The following is a 12,507-nucleotide window of genomic DNA, read 5'->3' on the forward strand; positions in this document are numbered from 1 at the left end:
AATGAAAAGAAGGGTCATCTTACTAGTAGGAAGGAAGGAAATTATATGTCTAGTCCCATATAACTGGCTACTCATGAAACATTAAAATCAAATCACTTCAGGCAACTGCTTTGTAATGGATTAACCTGTCTGTGATGTAATCAAGTTTTAGAATAATACTACAAATGCCAAACAAGACTTTTAAACAGGAACATTAAGACCCTTTGCCAGCTGAATCCATTACTGTAGAAAGAAATCCTTCAGGCAATGTTAGGTCACTGATTATAGCAATTTATTTCTCATTAGCTTATAACTACCTGACCTCTTCATCTGTTTCTGCTCTATGAAATCACGCTTCAGAATTTATACATACAAACTCATAAGGAATCATTTTATTGCTTACTCCTAAGAAAAGGAATATTCTCTGGAATTCTAGTCAGGAATGCTGAGTAGTTGGCTTTTATAGTTGGAATTTCAGAAAAGATTGATATTCTATGTAATACAGAGAATGAGAATCAGACTCTCTAAAAGTGAATAATTATAATACTAATTCAAGGATGTTCAAAAGAGTTCATATTGGTATAAAAATAAAAAAAATAACATCTTCAGTAAAATTCTAAACACATAGAGCAAAACTTAAAGGCGTAGAAAATCCCTAAGTCATTAAAAAAAAAAAAGTATTAGAAAGTATAGAAAGTGATGGGAAAGATCCTAATTTGTCATTAAAATAGAGCATAGGCTTGTTATTAAAACTAATACATAAATACTGAGGACAAAGTGCTGTTTGCCTGGGGAAAGGGAAGGAGAGTGATGAGCAAACGGAGGAAGAGGAGTGGAAGATACCGGCGTTTAGTTATGAGATGAGTAAGTCGCAGGGACTGAATGAACAGCGTAGGTTAATACAGTCAATGGTAAAGTAATAGTATTGTATGCTGACAGATGGTGGCTGTACTATGATGAATATAGTATAATACAGAGATGTAGAATCACTGTGTTATACACCTGAAACTAATGTAACATTGTGTGTCAACATAATTAAAAAAAACAAAAAACAAAGAAACTAAGTATTTGTGTGTATGGGTGTCTAAAGACAATTTGATATTTTTCCCTCTCTCTCAGGGATGTATGTGTATGTTTGTGCATATTGTCTCTAATTCTTTCTCTGAACTTTTTTTTTATTTGCATATTTATTTCTTTACCCATCTATCTCAAAAGCCAGTATCATGCTTAATAGCAAAACCAATGGGATATTTCAGTTCATTATTAGTAGTGTTGTACACTTCCTGGCAGAACACTAAATATACTTTTTAAATTTTTTTTCAGTGTTCCAAGATTCACTGTTTATGCACCACAACCAGTGCTCCATGCAATATGTGCCCTCCCAAATACACAACACCAGGCTCGCCCATCCCCCCATGCCCCTCCCTTCTAAAACTCTCCATTTGTTTCTCAGAGTCCACAGTTTCTCATGTTTTGTCACTTTTCTTTCCTTCTCTTAATGTCCTCCATATTATTCCTTATGCTCCACAAATAAGTGAAACCATATGATAATTGACTCTCTCTGCTTGATTTATTTCACTCAGCGTAATCTCCTCCAGTCCCATCCATGTTGATACAACAATTGGGTATTCATCCTTTCTGATGGAGGCATAATATTTTATTGTATATGGACCAATCTTCTTTATCCATTCTTCCGTTGAAGGGCATCTTGGTTCTTTCCACAGTTTGGCAACTATGGCCATTGCTGCTATGAACCTTGGGGTAGAGATGGCGCTTCTTTTCACTACATCTGTATCTTTGGGGTAAACACTCAGCAGTGCAATTGCAGGGTCATAGGGAAGCTCTCTTTTTAATTTCTTAAGGAATCTCCACAATATTTTCCAGAGTGGCTGCACCAACTTGCATTCCCACCAACAGTGTGAGAGGGTTCCCCTTTCTCCACATCCTCTCCAACACTTGTTGTTTACTATCTTGTTAATTTTGGCCATTCTGACTGGTATAAAGTGATATCTCAATGGAGTTTTGATTTGAATTTCCCTAATGGCTAATGATGAGGAACATTTTTGATGTATCTGTTAGCCATTTGTATGTCTTCTTTGGAGAAGTGTCTGTTATGTCTTCTGCCCATTTTTTGATGTGATTATCTGTTTTTTGGGTGTTGAGTTTGAGGAGTTCTTTATAGATCTTGGATATGAGCCCTTTCTCTGTAGTGTCATTTGTGAATACTCCCATTCCGTGGATGAAGTCCCAAAAGTTCACTTTCACTTTTGTTTCCTTTGCCTTTGGAGACATGTCTTGAAAGAAGTTGCTGTGGCCAGTGTCGAAGAGGTTACTGCCTATGTTCTCCTCCAGGATTTTGATAGATTTTTACATTTCTTGGCAGAACACTAAATATAATTTCTAAATAAAGAATCAGGTAGACTCTAAGGTGGTAGAAAATACAGCACTTATTATTGGAAGGAATATATAATGTAAGAGTAAATTCAATAAGAAATGTCCATTATACAAATGAAGAAATGTTTAAAATTCTACTAAAATATTTAAATAATTAGAAAATGAAATATGATAATTACCTTATTATTTATTCTGGAATTAATTCCTGACTTGCCAAAAACTTTAAATTTAATACACAGTCATGAAAATGCAAGAGGAAAACTTGGGAAATTTCATTTATAATGTCATAGTGAGGGATGACATTCTAAGAGAGAAAAATTTATTGATAAATCATAAAATAAATCCATGATTTAAAAGTCAGCAAGACAAAGTCAAATAACAAATAATAAAGAGCAGGGAGTCTGATACAGGACTCCATCCCAGGACCTTGAGATCATTACCTGTGCTGAAGGCAGACTCTTAACCAATTGAGCCAGCGGAGACACCCCTACCCTATTTCTTCTAAACTAATTTCTTCTACAAGTGGATTTAAAATACTGATGCTAGGGAAATATAAAAATTAGATTTTAAATAGTTTCTACTAATCATTTTTGTTTTGAAAAGAAAAGATAAATTTTTGCTTATTTATCTGATAGAGACACAGGGAGAGAGTGAACACAGGCAGGAGGAGTGGGAGAGGGAGCACCACACTTCCCACCGAGCAGGGAGCCAGGTTCAGGCTCCATTCCAGGAAATTCTAAGACCGTGGGATCACGACCCAATCCAAAGACAGACTCTTAACTACTGAGCCTCCCAGGTATCCCCTACTAACAATTTTTAAGACTTTACACATTCTCTCATTAATGCAGTCACCATGTCCTTTAAATTAAATGTGTTTTGAAGAATGGAATCTAAGATAGTGAATATATGTCTAAGGCAAATTTACTGAAATAGCAAAAAACCCTCACACAGAATAAATAAAATACCTCAATGTTCTAGAATGTGGAATTAATGCTGACAATAAACTCTGTAGTGTGTTTATAGTATCTTTATTGTTGTCATCTGCAGTCTAGAGGTTCTCTTGGGATTGCTTTTTCTTACTCATGGAATTTTGTTGACACATTAGATGTCAGCTTCTAAAGAATTTATGGAGTGGAACAGAAGGGTGTTTCCTTCTTAAAGTTTTATATACTCCAGTTTTCTTCTTCTTATGTGGCAGCTGGGATTATCTTTGGATCATACACTGAGATTTTTGCCAGAATATATTTAAAGAGGAAAGTGAAAAACAGAGAATACCAAAGTTTCAAATGGACAGCAAATCTTCAAGTTTGAAAAAAATTAGCAGTTTTTTTTTTAAGGGAAGTCCAAATAGTATAATCAGTTTGATGACTTCAGCATATCTTCATATTTTATATATTTAATTTGTTTAATCTTTAATTTTGCATAATAAGTTCACATATTTATCATATTTTGATTCTTTTCTACCTGTACATTAAGCTATGACAATGATAGTTTTGCCTATAGTACTTAAAAGCTAATTTAATGTATTTGGTCAAAGATGTTGGGGAGAATATTTCATCTCTTCATCAAATGTCACAGGCTTAGCCTATACAAAGGCAAGACCTAGGCCAATTATCTTCCCACCTGAGCCCTTGTTTCTCTGAACCCTTTTATATATTTAATCTCTCACTTATGAGAGATGGCTAAGTTGGTGGGACTAAGCCCAAATTCAGTCCCTAAATTCTTGTGCAGTGTCCTAAGTCAGTATAAATCAATATAAAACATTTACAGTCAGAGAACATTTCCAATCAATGTAAGAATCATAAATGGACTAGGAATTCCTTTTTAGAATTTCATGGAAAGCATTTTTTTTAAAGATTTTATTTATTTGTTTGAGTAACTTGGGTTACTTGTGAGAGAGGAAACACAAGCAGGGAGACTGAGAGAGGGATCCATACGCAGGGCTCCATCCTGGACCCTGGTATCAAGACTGAGCCAAATGCAGGTGCTTAATGAACCACCCAGGCACCCCAAGAAATTTTTTAATTGTAAAAATTGACCATATATGTTAAATATTTCATTGACTGATTTTGTTCATGGAAAAATAATCTTTAGAATATTCAGGAATAAATTATCTTCACATTAGAAAGAAACACTAGTGGGCATAATAGATTTCACTTTAGTTCAGCAGAACTTTATATGAAACTTAAAGCAACACAGTGAAAAATTTGTCCAGTGTTTCCACCTATCAATCAGTCTCATAGATTAATATCCAAGCCAATAAAACGAAGAAAAATAAGGCCTTTTTGGAGAGAATGTATTTTTACTAAAAAATAAGTGATGGGGACGCCTGGGTGGCTCAGTTGGTTGGACGACTGCCTTCAGCTCAGGTCATGTCATGATCCCGGAGTCCCGGGATCGAGTCCCGCATCGGGCTCCCAGCTCCACGGGGAGTCTGCTTCTCCCTCTGACCTTCTCCTCGCTCATGCTCTCTCTCACTGTCTCTCTCTCAAATAAATAAATAAAGTCTTTAAAAAAAAAATAAGTGATGGATCCCTCAGTATTGACCATCACAATATAACCCTATGGGTTTACTCCAAACTTTGTTGTATAAAAGGAGGTAAGTATTGCACTGAGGAATCAGAAATTAGTCTTACTTTAACACTTTTATGTGGTAAACAGATAATTTGGAAAAGAATCTGTTATGTTATTTCTAAAATTTCAGAAAAAAGTTTAAAGCATAGAACAAAAAATTAAAAATGAGAGAAAAAAAGATTAAAAAAACTGGTTTGAAAGTCAGAGAATTTAAAGGAAAAGTTGTAAGGAAACAGAAATGAATGACAGATACTATTATCTATAAAGAAAACTAAGAATACAGAAAATTCAACCAGTGACATGAAAGACTAATTTTCAAATCTCTTCCTAAATAAAGAAAAAAAATGATGAAGTTTAAGGTGAAGTAATTTTACAACAAAAGCAGTTTTGGCTCATGTTTTTATTTTATATTTTTCTGTATGGTAGTCTACTGACAGCTACTTTTCATCAGTGAATCAAAAAAAAAAAAAAAAAAGGGAACAAAACCCAAATTTGAAACATCTTTCTTTATATAAAATGAATATGAAAAATATCTTTGTTTATTCTTTTAGCGTTTTGCCTTAAAATATTCTGTGTACTTCTACCTGACACAATTTTAATCATTACTCATACTTCAATAAATTTCTGTAAAGATTCTTTTATAAACATCTTGATTTGGGGGTTTTAGCCATATTGATGACATCCTGGAGGTGGATTTAGCTTCCTTATTGCAATAGTCCCTGTGAACAGTGTAGTGGTTTCATTTATACTGTTGGAAAATCCGTATTCCAAATGACTCAAAAATATCTTCAAAATTCTAGTTGTGTTTATTTTTAGTTTATTTATCTATCTGTCATCTATCCATGTATGATCTATCATCTACCCATCTTAGAATGAGAGAGCGAGGGATTTGGGTCACTTCTGTGTGTGTATACATATATATGTGTTTGTCAAACTTTCACATTTAAAAAGTTTTGGCATTTTGTTCATACAGTCTAGAAGAATAAAGAAAGAATCCTCATCCCATCCTGAAGAGGACCATAACTTGCTGATAGGGGAAATTCCCATACACCTCACCTACTTGGTCAGGGTATCTATTACTTTATAAATTAGGTAAATCATTAGCCTTACTCAAGGCAAATGAAAGTACACTGTAGAAGGTTTTTCCAGTTCATACTCTCACTTTGCCTATAGGTTTGATTCAAGGTAGCTGAAATAAAAACCAATCTCACTTTTCTCAAAACTCAGATGAAAGCTTTTCAGTAAGAGACAAAATAATATGACATCCATTCTATTGTGAGTAATGCTGGTTTGCATTATACTAGTGGGAAGTCTTAGAAATTGATATTCGAAATATTTTTTCTCATGAAAACTCTTTTCCCAGTGCTTGAAAGGGAATATGTAATTAAAGGGAAAGACTCAGAATATGGCAAGGGGCAACCACTGTGTCATATAATATGTGCTCACGATTAATTGGCCCTGCCAAATGACCATGTTTGGGTTAAGAAAAATAGTCATGAATAATCTTCCTCTGTCTATTAACTCAGAATTCAACAATTCAGCCATTAAAATATCCCATGTATCTTACTGGCTGAAAACTTTTGCTTGATTATCTGATCATGAATATTTAATGTGGAAGAGTAATAGCAATATCTATCCTTGGATTTGTTAGGAAGATTAAGTAAAATATATGTAAAACATTTAAATGATGCCTCGTACATATTAGGCACCTAATAAATCATACTAAGAGGAGTAATAATACCACTCTCACTATTAATAATTATATAACACATTTGGAATTTTTATTCATCTCTTGGACAACCAACCAAATGGAAGTAATTACCTTTAATGACTCTAATATGTATCATGCTGTACCATACATAGCACAACAGCTACTTTTTTGAAACCAGCCAGCAACTTTGTTTATACAAAGTTGGAAGGAGCAATATAAATAAACCTTTTTATTATATTATCTGAATTAATATTTTTATTTTCTTTCTTACTCCTGACAGTGGAACCTGATACATAGGAAGTAATATTTATATTTTCCTAAAACAGTGACAGATAAGAAACTTGAACTCAGCTGTAGGTCTCCTCTTTGCTGTTTAACTTAATTCATTGCAGTCGAGGCAGATTTTTTTATGTAGAAATTTCTTGAAAACTTTATAGTCTTGAACACTACATCTAACAATACCAAAAGGAATCTGGTATGATCAGGAGTGATATAATGAATGCCATATGAATTAATAATATTTGGCCACTTCTTGAAGTTTTAATGGCTCCATCTGTCTCTTAGTTCATTGGAAATAATTAATATTCCCTTGCTTTTTCTTGTGACAGTAATTCATACATCGTAGCCTCTGATGGTTATATTTGTCCCTGAACGTAGAACCAATTATTTGAGTTAAGAGAGGATATGGAAATTACCTCCTATTTCCCTAACTAATCTGAAGAAGAAATGATACCTCACTCTTGCCAGGCTGGTTCTTGTTTATGACGTTCAATCTCAAGGTCGCCCGGACGGCAGAGAAAAGGAAATAAATGCAATGCCTGTGACAAGCAACAGTCGTTGCTACTGGAGATAAGAAAACAAAGTGAAATAAGTCATGTAGTTCCTCATGTATTTATCTGAATTCCACATTATTTTATTTTTTATTATGTTATGTTAGTCACCACACAGTACAGCATTAGCTTTTGAATTCCACATTTTCAAAATATCTTGTAGATTGGCATATACAGAAAACAATACCCATTCAATTGTCTAGTAGCTGACAATTTTATTTTTTCAGAATTTGCTTTACTTAGTTATATAAAGCACAATGCTCACTTGAAAGCTAAGCCTTTGGGGGTACCTGGGTGGCTCAGTGGGTTAAGCCTCTGCCTTCGGGTCAGGTCATAATCTCAGGGTTCTGGGATGGAGCCCCGCATCGGGCTCTCTGCTCAGCGGGGAGCCTGCTTCCCCCTCTCTCTCTGCCTGCCTCTCTGCCTACTTGTGATCTCTGTTTGTCAAATAAATAAATAAAATCTTAAAAAAAAAAAGAAAGAAAAGAAAGCTAAGCCTTTGAATACCAATATAAAAGACACTTTTTAAGAAAATTTTTTGAGGGGCACCTGGGTGGCTCAGTGGGTTAAGCCGCTGCCTTTGGCTCAGGTCATGATCTCGGGGTCCTGGGATCGAGTCCCGCATCGGGCTCTCTGCTCAGCAGGGAGCCTGCTTCTCTCTCTCTGCCTGCCTCTCTGCCTACTCGTGATCTCTCTCTGTCAAATAAATAAATAAACCTTAAAAAAAAAAGAAAATTTTTTGAAACTGCACATTGACTGAAAAAGTGTTATGAAAGTTAAAAGAAAATTATAGAAACAAGCTGAATTTTGTTTCAAGTGGCATTAGCACAGCTGGGGGGAGTAGTGCTATATAAATCAGTGAGATTTAAAAAAATATAAATTTATATATCTTTTTAGAACCTGAGAGAAGTTTTCATTTAAGATTGCACTATATGAGGGTTTGGCAGCCTATGCCAGACATCAAAGTGGATATTGTACAAAAAAGTGTGACCTGACATCTGAAATACAGACTTTATTGATTGTGAAGAGTTTAAGATGTTTAGCACATCAGTCTTCAGTATCAACAGATTCATATTCAAAGGACAATTACTAATTGAGCCACAGCCAAGAATGGCCTTATAAGTCAAGTCTAGCCTTTTTTAATGCACTTGAGAAATTTGATAAACAAGAAACATAATGACAAATTTATGCTTAAATCTCAAGCTAAACCAGAATGTTTGAGCATATATATTGGTAAGGAATTTCAAATATCTATTACTTATGAAATGTAAGGTTGAAAATATGACATATATAGATTTTTTCTTTTATCACTTCATATTGTTTTATCATAAATGTACTCTTTAATTTCTATCATTTTTTTGTTTCTTTAATTCCACATACGTGTGAGATCATCTGGTATTTGTCTTTTGTTGACTTATATTGCTTATCCATGTTGTTGCAAATGACAAGATGTCATACTTTATTATAGTCGAATATTATTCCACTGTTTATATACATATTACATCTTCTTTATCTATTCCTCTATTGATTGGTGACATCTAGATTGCTTCCATATGTTGGCTATTGTAAATAATGCTATAATAAATATAGCGATGTTCATATCTCTGTGAATCGGTGTTTCTGTATTTTTTGGATAGATGCCCAGTAGTATAATTCCTAGACCATGAGGCAGTTTTTAATTTTTTTAAAGGAATCTTCATACTGTTTTCCACAATGGCTGCACCAATTTTCATTCCCACCAACGGTGCAAGAAGTTTCCTTTTTTCCACATCCTCACCAATACTTATTGTTTCTTCTGTTGTTGATTTTAACCATCCTGTGTGTGTGTGTGAGATCAAATTTCATTGTGGTTTTGATTTGCATTTCCCTAATGATGAATGAAGTTGAGCATCTTCTCATGTGTCTGTTAGATATCTGTATGGCTTATCCAGGGAAATAACTGTTCATATCTTCTGCCCATTTTTTAAATTAGATTATTTATTCTTGGGTATTAAGTTATATAAGTTCTTTATATATTTTGGATACTAACCCTTTATCCAATATGCCATTTGCTAATATCTTCTTCCATTAAGTAGGTTGTCTTCTTCTTTTGTTGATTCTTTGTTTCGCTCTGCAGAAGTTTTTGTTTTGTTTTGTTTTAATTTCAATGTAGTCTCATAGTTTATTTTTGCTTTGTTTCCCTTGCCTATGGAGACATACCTAAAAAAGAATGTTGCTTTGGACAAAGAGAAATTGCTGCCTGTGCTCTCTCTAGGATTTTTATGGTTTCAGGTAACATATTTAGGTCTTTAATCTATTTTGAGTTTATTTTTGTGTATGGTGTAAAGAAGTGATCCAGTTTCATTCTTTTGCTCGTAGCTGTCCAGATTTGTTGAAGAGACTGCCTTTTTCCCATTGCATATTTTTGCTTCCTTTATCAAAAATCAATTGACTATATAATTTTAGGATTATTTCTGGGCTTTCTGTGTTGTTCTATGAATCCATGTGTCTACTTTTGTGCCAACACCATTGATTACTATAGATTTGTAGTAGATCTTGAAAGCTGGAATTGTGATGCCTCTGGTTTTGTTGTTCTTTTTCAAGATTGCTTTGGCTGTTTAGACTTTGCTATCGTTCCATACAAATTTTAGGATTGTTTTTATTTCTAATTCTGTAAAAAAAATACTGTTGCTATTTTGATAGAGATTACATTAAATCTGTAGATTGTTTTGGGTATTGTGGACATTTTAATGATATTTTCTCAATCTGTGAGCATGGAATAGCTTTCCATTTGTTTGTGTCATCTTTAGTTTCTTTCATTGGTATTTTATAATTTTCATAGTACAGGCCTTTACCTCCTTGATTAAATTTATTCCCATGTGTTTTGTTATTTTTGGTGCAATTGTAAATGGGATTTTTTTTTTCCAATTCTGTTTCTGCAACTTTATTATTAGCATGTAGAAGTGCAATAGATTTCTGTATACTGCTTTTGTAATCAGTGACTTTACTAAATTCATTTATCAGCTCTGGATTTTTTGTTTGTTCATTTGTTTGTTTTGGTGAATATTTGGTGTTTTCTATGTATAATACTATGTCCTCTGCCTATGCTGTACTTTTCATGCCTGTGACTTTGTACCTCTTAATCTTCTTTAGCTATTTTACTTAACACCCTCCACAACGCTGCTCTGAGAACCAATTTTTTCTCTGTATTTATAATTCTGTTTCTGTTACATTTGTTCAGTTTTTAAGCTTTTTTTTTCCCCTTAGATTCCACAAATAAGTGAAATCATATGGCATTTGTCTTTCCATGTCTCATTTATTTTGTTTAACATAATATACTCTAGGCCGATCCATGTTGTTACAAATGACAAGATCTCATTCTTTTTGATGGCTGAGGAATATTTTAATTTTATAAACAACTTTATCCATTAATCTGTCAATGGACACTTTGACTGCTTTTGCATATTGGCTTTTAAAAATAGTGTTTCAATAAATATAGGGTGCATATTATCTTTTTTAGTTAATATTTTCATGTTCTTGATAAATACCCTATAACTACTGAATCATATGATATTTCTACTTTCAATTTTTTGAGAATTTTCCATCTTGTTTTCCACAGTGGCTGAAATACTTCACATTCCCAACAATGGTGCACAAGGGTTTTCTTTTTATACACATTCTTGCTAACCCCCATTATTTCTTATCTTTTTATATAAACTATTCTGACAAATGTAAGGTGTTATCTCGTTATAGCTTAATTCACATTTTCTTAATAATTAGCAATGTTGAGCATCTTTTCATGTGTCTGTTGGCCCCCTGTATACGTTTTTTGGGAAAATGTCTGTTGAGACTGTTGATTTTTAATGAGATTGTTTTTTGGGTGCTGACATATAAGTTCTTTATATATTTTAGACTAACCTCTTATATATTATTTGCAAATTACTTCTATTCAGTATGTTGTCTTTATATTTTCTTAGTGATTTCCTTTTACTGTGCAAGAGCTTTTTATTTTCATGTAATCCTAATAAGTTATTTTTATATTTGTTTCTCTTATCTGAGAAAACATATCTAGAAAGGTGTTGCTAAACCATATGTCAGAGTTATTAAGGTCTATGTTTTAAGAGTTCTACAGTTTTAGGTCTCACATTAGGTCTTAAAACATTTAGAGTTTATTTTTGTATGCAGTGTATTGGGAAAAGTTTTCAATTAGCAATATTCGCGCCTCGGATAAACCTCATTGGCTACGATACTGCCACTGCGCAAAGCTATTTTTGTATGCAGTGTAAAAAGGTAGTACAGTTTAATCCTTTGTATGTAGCTGTCCAGTTTTTACAACATTATGAATTAAAGAGACTGCCATTTCCTCATTGCATATTCTAAGCTCCTTTGTCATAGATCAACAGACCATATAGTGCAGGTTTATTTCTGAGATCCCTATTTTGTCCCATTAATTTATGTGTTTGTTTTTGTGCAAGAACAACACTGTTTTGATTACTATAGTTTTATAGTATATCTTGAAAGCTGAGATTGTGAAACCTCCAGTATTTTTCTTCCTTGTCAAGATTGCTTTGGCTATTCAGGGTCTTTTGTGGTTCCATAAAGCTATTAGAATTATTTGTTCCAGTTCTGTGATAAATACTATTGATATTTTGATAGGCCTTGTATTGATTCTATAAATTTATTTGATAGTATGGCCATTTTAACAGTATTAATTATCCCCATCCATGAGCATGGTATATTTCCATTTATTTATGTCATCTTCAGTTTCATTCATCAGTGGCTTATGGTTGTCAGAATGTAGGTCTTTGGCCTTGTTGGTTGAATTCATTCATAGTTTTTACCCCCTCCCCCTTTTTGGTACAGTTGAAAATAGGATTGCTTTCTTTATTTCTCTATCTGCTATTTCATTATTTGTGTACAGAAATGTAACAGGTTTCTGTATACTAATTTTGTATCTTGCTACTTTCTAGAATAAATTCATTTATTCTAGATATTTTTGTTTGAGTCTTTAAAGTTTTATTTATGTGGTATGTCATCTTT

At 33.4% G+C, this 12,507-nt stretch overlaps 1 pseudogene; it reads right to left on the reverse strand.

Annotated features, from left to right (window-relative positions):
• Positions 1 to 11,606: 11,606 nt before the first annotated feature.
• On the reverse strand, positions 11,607 to 11,734 carry LOC116598043 (annotated as a pseudogene).
• Between the last annotated feature and the right edge of the window lie 773 nt (positions 11,735 to 12,507).

This window comes from Mustela erminea, chromosome 8, assembly GCF_009829155.1.
Source record: "Mustela erminea isolate mMusErm1 chromosome 8, mMusErm1.Pri, whole genome shotgun sequence".
Taxonomy (NCBI): domain Eukaryota; kingdom Metazoa; phylum Chordata; class Mammalia; order Carnivora; family Mustelidae; genus Mustela; species Mustela erminea.